This window comes from Euprymna scolopes, chromosome 19 (genome assembly GCF_053919585.1).
Source record: "Euprymna scolopes isolate OS-2025 chromosome 19, ASM5391958v1, whole genome shotgun sequence".
In the NCBI taxonomy this organism is placed as follows: domain Eukaryota; kingdom Metazoa; phylum Mollusca; class Cephalopoda; order Sepiida; family Sepiolidae; genus Euprymna; species Euprymna scolopes.
In genome coordinates, this window is record NC_136500.1 from 151346803 (window position 1) to 151366217 (window position 19415).

Consider the following 19415-nt stretch of genomic DNA (forward strand, 5'->3'; position numbering starts at 1 on the left):
GGGCATCTAATAACGGTGGCTGGGTGCGCCGTTTGCCCCGAGGGTCAGGGTTTAGGCGTCATACAGTCTGCTGCGGGTTGACGCAGAACGGCAAAAAGCCAGCATGAAGAAAAGAGCAGAAATTGGTAAGATTGTCTTGCGCCGGTTTTCTATATCGATATGAAGTCTGGGTTCATTACTTTTAATTATTTAAAAACTCAAAAGATTCAATCAGTTGGAAGATGCCGAAGCGATTATCCGATCAGCTGTAAAGAAGATAAGTTTCAATGACAAGTATTTTAATGGTAGATGCTCCGACGAACTACAAGCCCTTGTACCCCCTCGATGTAAATACCCCCGACAAGAAGCAAAATCCCACCCCTTCACAGTAGAGATCCCTAGATGTAAGAAAGCCTTCTACTCTAATAGTCTCTTCCCCAGAACTGCTAGACTTTGGAATTCACTTCCGGCTTCCTGCTTCCCGACTGTACTGATATGCAGAAGTTCAAGTGTAATGTAACCATATCTTGCTGCTCAACTCCCTTGCAACTTATGTCCCAGATAGCCCCAGCACATCAAAACGATACTGTGCCTTGTTTGGGGTGAAAATGTAATTTAAAAAAATAAGTGAAATTCCTTGAATTAGGAAAAGAATTTTAAACCGTAAATGACTTTCAACACGCTATACCAACATGAAATCTCCCTTTCCCAGGGTAAGAATGGTTTTCTTTTTAGAAAGCTATTTTTAACATGGGGAAGGAGGAGCGCCGTGCTTTGAATTAATCGTCTGGCGTTTTTTGCTTATTTAAAAACTCAACCAGGGCACTGCTTCCGCTCGGACTTCAACTGGATCGTTAAAACTCACGTTCACTGGATTAATCAGATTATATGGCTCACAATTCCCAGGACGTTTTGGTACATATCCAGTTTATGACCCAATTTCCAGCAACTTTGAATCGGCATCTTCTAACAGAGTATGTACACGCAGCCGGAAGATGCTGATTTATCCGATCAGCTGTTAGAAGAGGACAAATCTAAATGAAAACGTGAAATATAATTTATCAAGAATAAATTTTTAAGCAGAAAATAAATTTAAACACGCCGTGCCAACGTGCCCTATGTAAAGAATTGCTTTCTGTAGAACGGCAAAACGCCAGCAGGAAGAAAACAAAAATTGGTAAGATAATATCGCGCTGGTTTTCTATATCGATATGAAATCTATGGTTAGTTTTAATTAATTCATTTTTCTTTATTTAAAAACTAAAAAATTCGATCAGTCGGAAGATACCGAAGCGATTATACAATCAGCTGTTAGACGGCAAATGCCAACGAAAACGTGAAATACATTAAATCAAGAATAAATTTTGAAGCCGAAAATAAATTTCAACACGCTGTGCCAACGCGAAATCTAGCCTTCTCCATGTTAAGAATGGCTTTCTGTAATAGAGCGCGGACGCGCATATGCAAATACATACGATATGCAAAATGATGTCATTGTAAGGAGGACGACGTTCGATAGGACAGAGGTCAGCACGATTATTTTTTTTATTTTTTTTTTTTTTTCCAGGAAAGTACTTGGAAATAAATGTCGTTACAAAAAAAGAAAAAAAAAAGAAAAAAAAAAGAAAAACAAAAGAAAAACAAAAGAAAAACAAAAGAAAAACAAAAGAAAAACAAAAGAAAAACAAAAGAAAAACAAAAGAAAAACAAAAGAAAAACAAAAGAAAAACAAAAGAAAAACAAAAGAAAAACAAAAGAAAAACAAAAGAAAAACAAAAGAAAAACAAAAGAAAAACAAAAGAAAAACAAAAGAAAAACAAAAGAAAAACAAAAGAAAAACAAAAGAAAAACAAAGAAAAACAAAGAAAAAAAAAGAAAAAAAAAGAAAAAAAAAGAAAAAAGAAAAAAAAAAGAAAAAAAAGAAAAAAAAAGAAAAAAAAAGAAAAAAAAGAAAAAAAAAAAGAAAAAAAAAGAAAAAAAAAAGAAAAAAAAAGAAAAAAAAGAAAAAAAAAGAAAAAAAAGAAAAAAAAAGAAAAAAAAAGAAAAAAAAAAAAAAAAAAAAAGGAGTTGAGTTATTACTTGTATGTTTCTTGCGACGTCCTCTGCTACAACGTGTTGGGCCTAGGTGTGTAAATCATTACATTTCTAAATAGAACTAACATAAGAATTACAATTAAAAATAAAAATAGAAAACCATTCTTAACATATCGAAGAGGGAACACCTTGTTTTAAATTCGTCTGGCAAGTTTCGATTCGGCTTTTTATGTAACTTGCTGATGCAAAGTTACGGAAGATTGGGTTGTATAATGGATAAGTACCGCCGTTTTCTCTGCTTTCGCATTTTGTCCGAAATCAGCAGATTTCAAGCATTAAATAATCACAATTCTTTTTAACTTGTGAGACTACAGAAAATTTGTGGGTTCATCTTTTCATTATAGTCCTTTTCTGTGGTATGGGCCGCGAGTTCGAGCTTGACTATGAGTTCAACCTTTCCTTGTTGTAATGGTGTGACAAAAGAACTAAGTAATTTCAGTATGCAGCGGTCCTTCATCGAAGAAAGAAGTCAACGAAAAGTTACATAAAAAAGGACATCGTCAAAACAAACAGGACTAATAGAGAACATCGTCAAAACAAACAGGACTAATAGAGAACACTGTCATAAGGTGTTTGATTGAAGGAGTAAATTAGGATTGTCTCTAACAATATGATTTCATTATTTGTTGAACTATGTAGCACAATATTAATTTTTGAGCATTAATTAGTACTTATTAATTTATTTCAATTTAGGTTAATTCTACATTTAAAACAATAGGTATTATTTTCATAGAAATGTTGACGAATTCATTTGCTGCGTGTTATTGGGGCCTTTTCCTGTCCAAAAAACTAATTTTTTACGCTATTTAGAATAATATTAACTTTATTAAAACGTATTTATAGATTAAATATATTTCTCATCCCGCAAAATTTCTATGGGTTCTGCTAATAATAATTAAGCTCTTATGAAGTCGAGCACTTTTGAAAAATAATAAATTGAATATTCATAAATTAGCTACGTTGCAAGGTTATCTTCCTTTCGGAGGTTCATTTCTTATTAGAGTCACAATGCATAAAAAAAAATATAACAAGCGGCGCTTCTATATTATATATATATATTGGAAATTTTGCGGGATGAGAAATATATTTAATCTACAAAGATGTTTTCGGCGTGATACACTAAGCGTTCATAATTCTGAGCCGTACAGATGGATTGACTATGCAGGCTTTGAAGACCTTGGTTTTGGTTTCTTTCTTCATTGGAGATGTCCATACTTTCTCTAAAGAATGAAGTGCACTCCATGCTAGTGTGATCCTAACATTCATATTATGTTCGCTTTCGGAATAGCCTCCCAGGTATTTGAAGTCGTCAACGCAGTCGATTTCTGATCGATTCGATGAAAGCAACGTTAGAAGATCGATTTAGATGCATGACAGGCACTCGGTCTTGATGGATTGCCACCAGAATTTTGGAAAATGCCGGAAATGAGAAAGAATCTGCTATCTTTCTGTAACCACACATTCTATGGAAATTGTCCAAAAGAATGAGGCATATCTGGTTTGATACCAATACCAAAGAAAGGTGATCTCTACAAAACGGAAAACTACAGAGGAATTTCACTTTCTTCAGTTGCAAACATGCATTGACTGACATGAAAAATTACAAAATAAATAAACTCAAGTTCTTCATAGAAACAAGAAGTGCACTATGTCAATTCAGAAATATTCAAAGGCAAAAAAAAAAAAAAAAAAAAAATTGATAAACTTTACTGTAAATGTAAAAAGACCTACTTTTAAAAGGTTGATGTTTAGAGGTATTCGGGTCTGTATTGTTTTCACTAGTCGCCATGCTTGTTTTCGCGTGCATTCAATTTTTTTTCGCGAAAACAAGCATGGCGACAATGAAAGCAATACAGAACACAGACACGAATACCCCCCCCCCAAAAAAATAAATAAATAAAAATAACCTTTTAAAGGTAACTCTTCACAAGCAGTAAACGAAAATGTACCCCCAAAATTTATATCTTATGAACTTGTATAAATGGATGTCAAATTTAATTTTTTTTTATCGACCTGCATAGTTTTAAACTTTTGAAACAGTAAGTTTTGTTATTTGTAAAATTTGTTTTCTTAATTTCACTTGATTTATTTTTTATAAGTATTTAATTTAAAGCTTTTTATGCAGAGAAGTTGCAGTGTTGAAATAATGTTATTATTTAGAAAGCCATTCTTAACATAGGGTGGGAAAGGTGTTTTGTAAATATTCTGTACATTCACCTAACTATTTAATAAAAAAGATATCGTAAAACTTGAATTTAACTTGAAAATACGAGTTTAAAAAATTAGCTCGGTGACTTCTCTGCATAAGCACCGAGATGTTTTTTTTTTTTTTTTTTTTTTTTTTTTAAGAAAAGCAGAGGGTTTACAATTTAAGGTTAGCTTTTTTATTCTTTATTTTTTTAACCCTTTAGGCTTGAAATTAACGATCTCCCCTCACAAAAAAAAAAAAAAAAAAAAAAAATCGGCCGTCATTTATACATTGACGAAATTAGCTAAGTGTGAAAGTAACGGAACAGTTTTGAAATAACAAAACTTAGTTTCAGAAGTTTACAATTATGCAGGTCGATAAACATTTTTGGTACTCATGCACTTATTGATCCGTGCTGAAATAACGTAATTATTTAAAAAGCCATTCTTAACATTAGGAGGGGGGTGTTTTGTACCTATTCTGTACTTTAGCCTTACAATTGAATTTAAAAAAAAAAAAAAACGTATCATAAAACTTTAATTAAACTTGGAAATACGATTTAAAAAAAAAAAAAAAAAGCGCGGATCAGTAAGTGCCAAACTTTTAAATTTTCTATCTTTTGTAAAAAGTTATTGGGTATGTTTTACAGTAGACAACAGAACGAAAAACAGGTAAAAAAAAAATCTATAATATAAATCTCACCTGTCTGTTAGTGGATGTATGTAAGTATGTATGTCTCGCTAAAACTTTTGACACACGCGATTAACACTGACAAAATTGCCTAAAACATTCATCTTTGATCGTCAACTGGGCCGTTTTTTTGTTTTCTTTTTAACACGAAGGGGTCACTTTGTTCGTCGACATTTTTGCAAAGTCATCATACGCCTTGCAATGACTAGCCTTATTTCGAATCGGCCAACATAGCTTGTCGCTGCGACTAAACCGTTCGCCCCCCCCCCTTTCCTTTTCGTCTTAGCGTTACAGGTTCGAGCCCGTCTGCATAACTGTTTACTATTTTTTTCCGCTCGCACGTGTACTCGCTATTTTCAATTTTTCTACGGCGTTTTGAAACATTTTTTTAGGGCTCCATTGATCAATTCCTTTAGTATAAAACCTCTTCATACCCGGGTAACGCCGGGTACCCCCGCTAGTATATAATAAATGTTACACTTCTACCTACCTGGATAAGATTTTTAGCGTTCTAACTTATTTTCAAATGTGGTTTAAGTGTGAAACGCAAGTAGTGACGACCGCTTAAGTTGAATCAAAATCCTGATAGAAATCCAACCAATAAATGTCACGGTGATTGGGTTTGTATTACTGTACACACAGATTCGAAAAAGTTGTCAAACAAATATATAACAAATAAATGTTATCAAAGGCAAGATAAGTTACTTTTCTACCTAACTGGATATATTTTTTTTGTTTTTATTTACTGTAACATGTTTATTCAGCTCGAAAAGCATACAGCGTTTACCGATATATTGGAAAATTCAAAATGGCGCCCGACTCTCTCTTTAACACGGTAAGTTCGGGAAAAGGTGTTATACATAATAAACTAGACAAAATACTGTTAGAAATTCGCTCAATATATGTTACCGTGACATAACTTGACATATATTCGGTGTTTTTTTTTTTTAATAGTATTGTCTAGTTTATTATTTATAACGCCTTTTCCCAAACTTACCGTGTTAAAGAGAGAGTCGGGCGCCATTTTGAATTTTCCAATACATCGGTAACCACTGCATGTTTTTCGAGCTGAATATACATGTTACATTGAATAAAAACACAAAAAATATATCCAGTTTGGTAGAAAAGTAACTTATCTTGCCTTTGATAACATTTATTTGTTATATATTTGTTTTTTGACAACTTTTTCGAATCTATGTGTACAGTAATACAAACCCTCATTTTTATTTTTATTTTTTTTTCGACTTTTTTGAGCGATTCACGGAACTCCAAAGGAGGAAGAGCATAATGGCGCCATCTTTGTTTTCGTTTTAACTGAAGCGCAGCGGTCACCAGTACTTGAGTTTTAAACTTAAAGCGGCGCACGAATGGAAGCGGTGCCCCTCCCCCCTTTGTATTTTCTTATAAAATTTGCTAGAGATGCTGTACATGTAAAGAAAAAAAAAAAACTAATCCTTAAAAAAGTTCATTTTTATAGGTATTCGGGTCTGTATTCCGTATTGTTTTCACTGGTCGCCATGCTTGTTTTCGCGCAAAAATTGAATGCGCGCGAAAACAAACATGAATACAATAATAGGGAATACAGACTCGAATACCCCTAAAAATCAGCTTTTTAAAGTTAAGTCTTTAGTTGGTACACTAGCGCACATTCATTGCCCTAGATTGCAAATGTCGGGTGGCACAACTTGAAGAATGCGTATTTAAAGAAAAAGAAAAAAAAAAATTCGTCCGAACAAAAAACCTTTGCAAATTTCGGATAACGAAACTTGAGGATAACCATAGATCTATACTCTTATACATTTGAGGCTTTTTGTGCATTGATATTAAAAAAAAACATTTTTCTATTCATTTAAAAAAGAAAATACAACTTTGTTATATAGGAGTCGTGAAATGGCATTTATTTGCAAAAGATCTAGCTAGTTTTAACATTCATTTTAATTCCCTATTAGTTTTTTTTTCGATTTTCTTATGGGATGATCATCTTTAACTATTACGTGTAATTATATTCATGCAGATATTGTATATGATTTATATTTGCATAAAAAGATTATAGTAAACACAAACCTCTTTCTATATATATATATATATATTATATATATATATATATATTTGTTAAAAAAAAAAAAAAAAATTGCCTACCAAACTCTTGTCAGTTTTTGGTCTACAGACATGAAACTTAATGGTACTCATGCAGAGAGTGATCCGTGCTGAAATAACGTTATAATTTAAAAAGCCAGTTTAACATGGAGGAGGGGAGGATGTTTTGTACATAATCTGTACTTAACCTTACAATTGAATAATAAAAAAAAACATCATAAAACGTGGAAATCAGTGCACACTGCACAAGTACCGATATTTTTAGTGGTCACTAATGTAGAAGAGACAACGGCGAACCTGAACGAGAAATCACCCCCTCTATAATTTTTATAGTATATCTTAGTATGTAGTATAGTTTTCGAGGTTGTGGGTGTTTATTCCGAAAGCCGTTCTTAGCATGGGGGAGGTTAGGAGTGTTACTACAATGGGTTAGGTCGTTTAAAAAAAAAAAAAATAATAAATAAAAATACCAACTGCAGAATACGGATTAAAATTATAGGTTGGGGAGAGGTGATTCTTGTTCAGGTTCGCCGAGACAACTTACTTTGTGAGCTTGTTTGCATGAAAATCATCTTTTATCGGCTTTATGGTCTTTATGTCCGATTTCAGATCATCGTGAATTTGGGTTATAAAGGTCACTTAGTTCCAAGTTTAGTTTGGCGTAGGTTTTATTTGGCGCAGAACTGTTTTTGTCGCAACATTTTTTCTATCGTTTAGTAACAGTTATCCGTTGTTTATTTGGTTTATTTTAACCTCCTCCGTTGTTAACTATATTGCCAAAAGGTATATTTATATACAGTAAAATGTAATGAAAAAAAAAAACATGAATGTAATTAAACGGTGTTGTGCTAATGCATTTACTGATCCGCGCTATTTTTTTTTAAATCGTATTTCCAAGTTTAATTAAAGTTTTATATGTTTTTTTTATTCAATTGTAAGGTTAAAGTACAGAATAGGTACAAAACACCCTCCCCATGTTAAGAATGGATTTTTAAATAATAACGTTATTTCAGCACGAATCAATAAGTGCACTCACTGGTACCAATTAAACCATAGCGTGAATGGACAACAGAAGAAGCGATTATTTTAATATTTTTAGTGTTCAATAATTTAGCACAGAAACACTTACCTTGTGAGTTTGTTTGTTTGGAAAACCTCTTTTATCAGTATTTTGGTCCGATTTCAGATTATTGCGAGTGTGGTTAAAGGCCACTTTGATACAAGTCTAGTCTGGCGTAGGTCTTAGTTGACACAGACACACAGCTATTTTTGGCGCAACGTGTTTTTGTTTGTTTTTTTTCCTAGTCTGAATAATAGTTCTTCCGGTAGTTGTAATGCATATGCAGAGTACTTTGAAGAAAAATACCCAGTCAGTTTCGAAAATGTCCAAAACGGTTTATTATTAAAAAAAAACATTTTTTTAAAGATCAATCAAGACTGGAAGCTTTAGACTGGTCAAAAAAAAAAAAAAAAAAAAAAAGCGGACCTGACCGCGAAGCACCCCTTCCTCTATATATTAGTGTCCAAGCAATAATAATCCACTGAAAAAAATTGCAAAAACCGAAAGTTGTCCCTAACATGGGAGGTTGGGGGTGTTTATCCCGAAAACTGTTGGGGGGGGGGTCTCGTTCAGTTCCGCTAAAACCCCCAGTTTTTGGGTGATAATTACAGAATCAAGAAACTGATCAGTTTTCAAAGAAAAATCAAGGACAGCATTCGAAGCAAAAGAAGAATTGTCAGCCAAAAGACGAACAAAGAACTCAGTTTTATCCTTATAGAATGAAATGACCGGGCGACCATTTAAAAGAGGAGGAATAACAGACTTGCCACTATTAAGAATAGTATTGTAAATTCTCCAAACGTTACGAGAGTCGTCATTTTGAGGTTAGATAGGCACAAATCTTTTGAGAATAACTAGACTTAGGGTCAAATATTGCTCTCTTGCAAGTTTTTTTTTTTTTTTTTACACAGTGATCACCACTTATCAAGACCCGGAAGCCACTCAGGGATAAGGGTTATTGCAAGTACATTAAGTTAGTGGTCACTAATGTAGAAGAGACAACAGCGAACCTGAACGAGAAATCACCCCCTCTATAATTTTTATAGTATATCTTAGTATGTAGTATAGTTTTCGATGTTGTGGGTGTTTATTCCGAAAGCCGTTCTTAGCATGGGGAGGTTAGGAGTGTTACTACTACAATGGGTTAGTTCGTTAAAAAAAAAAAATAATAATAATAATTATAAAAATACCAACTGCAGAATACGGATTAAAACTATAGGTTGGGGAGAGATGATTCTTGTTCAGGTTCGCCGAGACAACTTACAATAAGGGTTATTGCAAGTACATTAAGTTAGTGGTCACTAATGTAGAAGAGACAACGGCGAACCTGAACGAGAAATCACCCCCTCTATAACCAATTACTACATTAGTAACCACTAACTTAATGTACTTGCAATAACCCTTATTGCAAGTATTGCTAACTTTCTAGTAGCATTGTCTAAAAGCATGAACTGGAATAAAGACAGAAGGGAAAAGGTTAGACAATTCTGAAGAACACAAAGAAAATAAACTGAAATTATTAAACGGGTTTGTATTACTGTACACATAGATTCGAAAAAGTTGTCAAAAAACAAATATATAACAAATAAATGTTATCAAAGGCAAGATAAGTTACTTTTCTAAAAAACTGGATATATTTTTTGTGTTTTTATTCAATGTAACATATTTATTCAGCTCGAAAAACATGCAGTGGTTACCGATGTATTGGAAAATTCAAAATGGCGCCCGACTCTCTCTTTAACACGGTAAGTTTGGGAAAAGGCGTTATAAATAATAAACTAGACAATACTATTAAAAAAAAAACACCGAATATATGTCAAGTTATGTCACGGTAAAATATATTGAGCGAATTTCTAGCAGTATTTTGTCTAGTTTATTATGTATACCACCTTTTCCCGAACTTACCGTGTTAAAGAGAGAGTCGGGCGCCATTTTGAATTTTTCAATATATCGGTAAACGCTGTATGCTTTTCGAGCTGAATAAACATGTTACAATAAATAAAAACACAAAAAAATATATCCAGTTAGGTAGAAAAGTAACTTATCTTGCCTTTGATAACATTTATTTGTTATATATTTGTTTTTTGACAACTTTTTCGAATCTGTGTGTACAGTAATACAAACCCAATCACCGTGACATTTATTGGTTGGATTTCTATCAGGATTTTGATTCAACTTAAGCGGTCGTCACTACTTGCGTTTCACACTTAAACCACATTTGAAAATAAGTTAGAACGCTAAAAATCTTATCCAGGTAGGTAGAAGTGTAACATTTATTATATACTAGCGGGGGTACCCGGCGTTGCCCGGGTATGAAGAGGTTTTATACTATGATATTATGAGTTAGATCAAAGGGAAAGGGGAAATCATGACATCATCTGTCTTGCTTGAGTGGACCAGCCATTCAGTGTTGCGAACATTGAAATCTCCACAGGTGAAAATGATATTAGAAGCATGAGCAGAAAGGATTTGGTCATTTTTTTTTTTTTAGCAATATTTTCAAAGATAATGACGCCATCGTTGTGGAGACAATATAGGACAAGTATAAAAGCTGTGCTTTGTGGAAATGCTACACGGGAATTTAAATATTGCCTTTTTTTTTCATTTTATTTCTTTCCTTTTTTTATTTGCTTATGCACTTTTGTTACCGCGCTATTTTTTAAAAAATAGTATTTTCAAGTTAAATTAAAGTTTTACGATATCTTTTATATCAAATTGTTAAGTGAAAGTAGAGAATGGTTAGAAAACACTCTCCTCTGCCCATGTTAAGAATGGCTTTCTAAATAATAAGATTATTATTTCATCACGGTAACTAAAGTGCATAAGTACCTTTTTTTTTTTTTTGATAATCTGGTAGATTAGTGACCATCCGATAATAAAAATTATTTTAACCGGCTAAAGAACGGTCTATATATAAGATCCAATCATTTGAGGCCCCTAGCGCCGCTCTGCGACTTTTAGTTTCGGAGGAGATAGAGTTTGAAAATATGAAGACAGACAGGCATACAGACAGACATAGTGAGTTTTATAAATTAGATTTGGCCAGTTAAACAATAAGTGTTAAATATCGATTAAGCTTGAACATTTGAAGCTGATGATAGCGATTGAAGGAATAAAATATTGATGGGAGTTAGGGAACAAACAAGTCATTACGGGGGAAGAGTATTTTTAAGTGACGTAAAACGTCAAATATGAGACGAAGATTATAAACTATGCAAGATTTTTTTAGCCCACTATAAGGGCAAAAGTTATAACCCGTTTAGTTAGAATAAGTGCTTTATGCCACATTGATGGTTGCATATAGTTAAATTTGTGTTCATTCTTACATTAAATACTAATCCCTGTTAATCTCTATTAATCCCGTATTGTGCATCGAATGTATACCATAATATATAGTTCGCTACACCTTGTCATAATAAAGGTGCATACAAAATTTTAGTGCTGCAAACTAAATATTATGTTATCCGTTGAATGCAAAGTTAGGGATTAATATGGATTAGTATTTCAATGTCAAAATGAGAACTAATTAAATCGTATTCCACCATCAATTTGGCATAAAGCACGCATTCTGAATCAACGGGCTATAACTTTTGGCCATTTGTAATAATTTATTTAAAATGAAATGAGTTTATCTTAACCTACGTGATTCAATCTTTCAGCGTTATTTTATTTTATTTTTATTTTATTTTATTTATTTATTTATTTATTTTTTTTTGTTGTTGTCAGGGTACATTATCATTACATTACTTTGATGTAGCGGTCGCCATTTGATATAAGAGGGACCTCTCTCTCTCTCTCTCTCTCTCTCTCTCTCTCTCTCTCTCTCTCTCTCTCCTTTTTTTTACTAACCCTAAACCAAGATTATATTTTGCCTTTCTGGCCTCCAGGCTTTCTAATCCTATCTTCAAATCCATAAGACTTTTGCTTAATAAAATATTGCGTAGGATTTTCTCCTCAAATCAAACAAAACTGCATAATTTTAGTATATTTTTTTAGATGCGTCCATGTATTTCTTTTAGAGGCTCTGTATTCTGATCAGTCCACCCATCTGCTGCGCACAGTTTGTAAATAGCATTGTGGTTGCTAAGCGAGCAGTTTGGATGGACGTAGCTTAAGTATATGACTTCTTGCATTTTTTAAAATTTTATTTTATTTATTTATATATTCTTTTTTGTTCTCCCATCAGATTTTGTAGATAATCGGGTGGATAAATGAATTCTTATATAAATCAGGAGCTCATACCGCTCCCCGCAAGAGGAGGTATGAGTTGGCGTTGGACGAAGGCGAAATCCAAGCAAAAACAGTAGAATTAGATCGGGAGGGAGGATAACTTCTCCTCAGATATCTGAAACACTATATATATATATATATATATATATATATATATATATATATAGTCATCCACATACAGTACTGTTTCGCTGTTTCACAGCTCATCAGTGCGGCTAGACAGGCAACTACCTCAAGCCAGGATTGAAACCCGACCGTTTATACGGCAGTCAATATATATATATATAATATGAGCAAACAGTTAATGAAATATGTTTAAAAGCTTTTATATCTGGCTGAGATAATTTTATAAATATTAATTCTTTAATATTTATAATTTACTTTAATTTTACCATCTTGGATCATTTTGGTAAATTCAATTGTAATTTTCATTTTATATATATATATATATATATATATATATATATATATATATATATATATATATATATATATATATATATATATATATATTGTGTATATCTATTTAAATGCCTACTTTCAGTCTCGACAAAATAATGAATACCCTCTGTAAAGGTACCTGCTCAGAAGTAAAGCAAAGATTGTGGAATCCTAATATATCATCATCGTCATCATCATCATCATCATATAATGATTAGATCACTTTGACAGACGTTAAAAAGCATTTAAAAAATAAATGTTTTAAAAATTCAGCAGAATTTCTTGCGGTTAACGGTAGCCGAATGGATTAGATCCTTGCTAATGAACGACTCTATCGGTGTTAATCGTGACACACTGCACTGATGATTCCCAAAAGAATGAAACACTGGTGACTGTAGGTATTTAATAATTATAATAGTAAATTAGTAAATTATTTTATTTTGTCCAGATTTCGTATATATTATTACAGAATCATGATTTCAAAAGTAAAAAAAAACCCTATTTGGGCGCCATTAGCTACAATCAAACCGAAAACAAAACTGTAACATCCAAAGCAGGTGACGTTACCACTTTATCAACGTGACACGCATATTAACTGATTAAAAATAAACTAAGATAAATGTACATAATGTATAATGTTTTTATCGATTTTGATCCATTTTTGACCCTTAAAAACTATTTTTACCGGCTAAATACCTATAAAAGAACGGCCCATAAAAAATCAAATCATTTGAGGCTCTTAGCGTCGCTTTACGACTTTTAGTTTCGGAGGAGATAGAGTTGGAAAAGTTTGAAAATATGGAGACAAACAGCCTTTACATATATATATATATATATATATATGCATATATATATATATATATATATATATATATATATATATATATAAAATAAAAAATAAAATAAATACTTTCTTAATACTTTATCACTTAATAATCCTTTATTTTGATCCTTTATTTTTTCTTTGCTTGGCCGTTTTTTTTTTTATCTGCAATTTCCGTTTTAGTCTTTAACTATTGCTATCTATCAAATATATCAATCTACCCTACGCATTCATATCCTGTATGTATATTTACTTATATTTTACTATATGCATTTACTTACATATTTATTTGCTTTTTCCGGAATTTGCAGATATCGGCCATCCTCTCTCCTTAAAAATTTATTTATATTTTATTTTTTATTTATTTTTTTTATTAATTAATGAACTTTTTTTCCATTTAGTGTCTTTTAATAACTCTTGCTGATATTTTCTTAAGTAATAACCTGTACATTTCAGTTGAGCTCTTTTTTTGCCTTATATTTTTCGCGCCTTTTAATGTCATCTTGTCTGGGTCATTTTGACATTTGCTTTTCTATTTTATATTTAATTCTATCACCATTTATTTATTTTTCTCCCTTCTTCACTGATTTTTCTTAATTACACTTTGTCTCAGCAGCTGTGTTGAACGCATATCTTATTTATATTTTTATTAATATTATTGGAATTTCCCCCCCTCTTCTTTGTACATATTTGTGAATTATTCCATGTATTTCGGTCTTTTGGATTATTTTGGACCATCTTCCAATTACGCGCTTTCCTTTGATTTTACTTGTGCGAATAGAAATTTAATTAATTTTCTTGGATTTACATTTTTGGATTTTACCGTTATTGGATACTTTACCTTTCACCAGACTATCCATTCACGTGTAATCACCTTTTTCTTCACCATATTCCCACTGTTTCCCTTTTTGTTATGAAGTAAGATCTTTGACTTACTTGCAGTTTCATCAAATACTTTTGTATGCAAAATCCGATCCCGCATTTTGCTAATTCCTGCCCTCTGATGAGAAGGAAAGTATTTCTTCGAAACTCTGCGGATTAAGGTCTATCAACTTATTACGTGTTTCTTTTGCAGATTAAATATGTTTTTAACTCTTTTTCAAAGTGTTTTTAACATGTTTTATTAACTATTTGCTCTTATATATATATATATATATATATATATATATATATATATATGAGTGTGTGTGTGTGCTCACGCACTTGTGTATATGTGTGTTTTGTGTTTGTATAAATGTATATATATGTATATATACGTGTATGCATATATATATATATATATATATATATATATAGACTTGTATGTAATGTGCTGAGTTTGTGTATTTCAGTAAATTTTCATATCCAAATAAGTTTTAAGCCAAAAAAGAGATGACTTAAAAAGTAAGCTATAAAATTATCATATTTCATAATTGAGCATTAATATACTGTATTAACAAAACCAAGACTTCAAAAAAGGAATTGATAGCAACAAAAAGTGTATTTCATTGTAAGTTACAATTGTTTCAAGACTGGTTGGACAATTTCAAGCATTATGGTGTTTGAAAATTTTCACATAACCAGCCTTTCTTCAGACTTCTTAAATAAAAACCACTTTGACAATAGAACATTGTTTAAAGAAAATTCCCTTAATAGAAAGGAAGCGAAAACATTTACCCTGGAGGAATCCTCCATCAAAAGTTCATTCAAATATTAATATATCACCTAATTTTCGTATCCTTATTTAAAAACCTTTCGCTCCTTGGTGGCATCAATGTTTACAAAATATTGATTATCTTATTACTTAGATTTAAGACCAGTTTAGGGTTAATATTTTATTAAATAGGAAAATAAAGAATGATATTATCTTATATTTATTAATCCTCATACAACATTTCGAGTAATGGGTCCTATTCTATTTTTCATTATTTAATATTTTATTAATCATTATCGTTCTACTTAAATATGGTTCTAGATAGTTGTGAAAAAAACTAACTACGAAGGGAGATAATCCATCACTGATGCTGACGAGATTACCTCAGGTCCATTGATGATAGTTGGGATAAAGCACATGCTTCTGTTTGGAATCCTATTTGCTATTTGCCAAAACTGGTGGGAACCAAACCACTACTCTACTACTTTGGAGTTGACGGACTGAGCATACAACTCTTTTGCGTTCTTTATTACTCTTTTACAGTGGTTGCTGGCAGTCCTGAAAGCAGCTTTAGTCTCAGCACATCTATTACGTTAAAAGCAATGGAAAAAGTGATTTCTGTGTGCAATAACAGCAGCACATTCTGGAGAGAACCATGGCTGGCTGTTAGGTTTTTGCTGGAATTTTTTCGAGCGAATAAAATAGTCTATACCTACAATTAACCATTTCATCAGGTCTGATACTTTAAACATGGAACGCAGATCTGATATAAATGTACGGAAGCTATCCCAGTCAGCCATAGTGTATCGATATACCGTACGATGGAAAGGTACGGCCGAGGACTTATTACATTTAGTTTTTATCTTAACTGATACAACCGAGTGGTCAATGATCCCAATGGAGACAAAATGGAAGATGACCATAGCTCAGGGTGGATTCGTGAACAATCTGGGTGAGCTCATAAACAATGGAGAAATCGTGACAGAATCTCCCCTCATCTGTCTTGTTGGAGTGGATTAACAATTTCACATTGTAAACACTGAAGTCTCCACATACGTTTATGTTAACCGAAGGATGAGCAGATATATATATATACATATATATATGAACCAAAATCTATTTTTACCTACAAAAAAAAATAAAATAAATATGGACTGAAAAAGGCCCTCACAAGCTGAATCAGGGAAATGTCAAAAACGTCAGAGGTATTGTCAATTTTATTTGTCGTACCGACATGTGCTTATCATTGAACAGTAATAAAACAAAGACTGTTGGACATTCACGAACGACACTTAGTAGACAAGTCAAGCATAGAATGAAAATTATTTCTATCAAATATAGTTGGATTGCAGAAAAAGGTTAGGCATCTTATTAAAAATTCCAAGGTATGCATTTTTGGGGATCACCTTGTAGCATTGTTACATTTTTACTGGGACCCACATGTTGTATGCAGAGACAGTCACAAAGGAACCAAAAAAAAAAGAAAAATTTCTACTCATCTTGTCTTTTTTTTATTAAATAAAATGCGTTTATTCATGGTACTTTCCAAACTATGCCTGCATCTTGGTTTTAAAAGTATCAAATTGCATCTTCTGTTTTGATGGGATGTATCTCCTAGCGGCTTAAAATGTCCATAAATTAATCTAAATATATTGACCGCTATTGTACGGTCCTTTTGCTCCAATCACTGTCGCACCTTGATTAACAATCCTATTTCAGCTTTCCTTTGTGTGCCTTGGTGAACAACTTCCACTTCATTGTCTTTCTACTAGGCTCATTCCTTTGTTGTTCTGATCAATTTATTTATTATTTTTTGTTATATTTTTATGCTTTTTATTTTATAACAAACGGGGGTACCTGGTGTTGCCCGGGTGTTTGTAGGTGTGTGTGTGTTGAGAGGGGGGTACAAAAAATTTTGGTAAGTAAGTAGGATCGAACCTGGAACTTTGAGGCGAAGGTGGAAAAGAAAGTGTGAAAAAAACTGACAACTTACCACTCGCCCCCGAAGGGAGAGTAACTAAACAGAGTTCAAATTTAATGATTAAAATATTAAATCAACAGATGCGTGATTTTAATGACCACGCCAAAGAAGACCCGCAGTGAACTTTTGCTGCAAGATAGTTATTTTGGTTTTGGTTCCCAACTTTTTGTTTCGCCAAAATGTTGGGGGAGGGGGTAGGGATCAGCTCCCCATAAAGAGGAGTGTGTCCATATAAATAGCAATTGTCTGATATAAGGAGTTTCCCCCACATTAATCAAATGCCCATTGTTTTCTGGACGTTCCCGGCCACACCTTCGCTTCAGATCAGTTTCGCTTTTATACAAAAAAGCCGAACAAACACGTGAGAAGCTGAAACAGCAAGAATCTTATAAAAGTCAACGTAAATAAATCTAGATACGACGCGCGTTTGCAAATCGTACATATTACGATCTAGGGGGCATATAAAGAGTTCTAAGATATAGTACCCCCCCCCGAGAACCCCAGCGAAAATAGCCTTTATTGGACATATAAAAATGCGCACGCCGCATTTGTCTTTTATATATATATATAGACTAGCGGGGGTACCCTGCGTTGCCCGGTGGTTTAGAGGTGTGTGCGTTGGGGGGTGGGGGATGAAAATCTAAACAAACGAATAAGCGAAGTAATAACCCTGTTTAAATATTATAAAAAAAAAAACAAACGAAGGATGTAAAAACAAAATCTAAAAATAGAAAACGCGAACGTGATGGAAAAAAAAACCCCAAAAAAAACGAACAATGTTAAAACTTCTTTAAAAAAATCTGAAAAATAAAAACAAAAAAACAAAAAAAACAGCGAACGCGAAAAATGGGTGTGTGTGTTGGCGGGGGCAGATGGAAACTAAAAGTAATAACCCTGTTTAAATATTAAAAAAAAAAACGAACAAAAATTTTAGGAAAAAGGTAGGCTCGAACTCAAAGCCTTGAGGTTCATAGTCTGATGACATAACACAACATCACGAAGGCAGTAACTTCAGAGGAGTCGAAAATAAGTGTTTATAAACCCAGGTGGTTTTCTAGGTCAAATCTCATGTCATAGCAACAGCAGCAGCAGCAGCAGCAGCAGTAGAGAGAAAACGAATTCACGGCGCGAATTTTTTAAGATAAAAGTCGTTGAACTAAAAGATTTTTACGACGTTGTTTCGTAAGTGTTACATATTATGATCTCGATAGCATATAAAAAGATAAAAGAAATAGTACCCCCCCCCGAGAATCCCCATACAGAAAAAGTGCACACACACACACACACACACACACACACACATTTTCGCTTTTATATATAGAGACTTCCTAACATTTTTGGAGGGCAACGTCGATAGAATCACATCTTGTATTAAAGGTACGTTTCTATTTTGGCCACCCAGTCTCAAGAATCTTTTAATTTCTAAGCATTTTGATAAAACTTCCGTTTAATTATGATAACCTTATGATAACAGCCGCTGTAATTCTAGTGGCTTGTTTTAGTTTAGAACATCCGCTCTGTTGTTCTCATTAACTCTTGCGACGGAAGTGACGTCAGAATAAACGACGTTGCTTAATATGTAAATAGTCACTCGAAAATGAAGTACTTTTTCCGTCTTTTCCAGTTGATAGGTAGCTGCGTGCAGGGCCAAAATAAAATGTTTTAATTTATGTGCAAGTACGCTCCTCTCACCCCCCCAAAAAAAAACAAAAGAAAAAAAAAGAAAAAAAGAAAGAATGCTTAAATATATCTATTTATTTATATTTTTCAGACAGTCATGTTTTTCTTTAAAGAGGTTTTTCTTCAAATTTTCCCTCCATAAATATTGACGCCTCCAACTACAGATATTATAATAAACTATTTTCTTTCAGAATCATTTTTTAAAGAAGAAACAGATTAATAAATGTAAGGAATAACTAGCCTACTTACCCGGTGTTATCCGGAATGCAGAGAACTAGTAATAAGATTGAGACCGGATCCAAACGAACGCTAAAAAGCAAATTAAACTAATTACTACCCTCTTTCTTCTCCGCTTTGTTGAATTCATCCGCTGGATTAATAATCTTAAAGTTTCTCGTGCAATATTTTTTTATATAAGTGGAGGGTATAATTCAAGAAAATTGGAAGGTTCTACTTATAGACACTGGCGATAGGAGCTGACCAATCAAATAGAGCCACGTTCTGTTAGCAACCAATCAG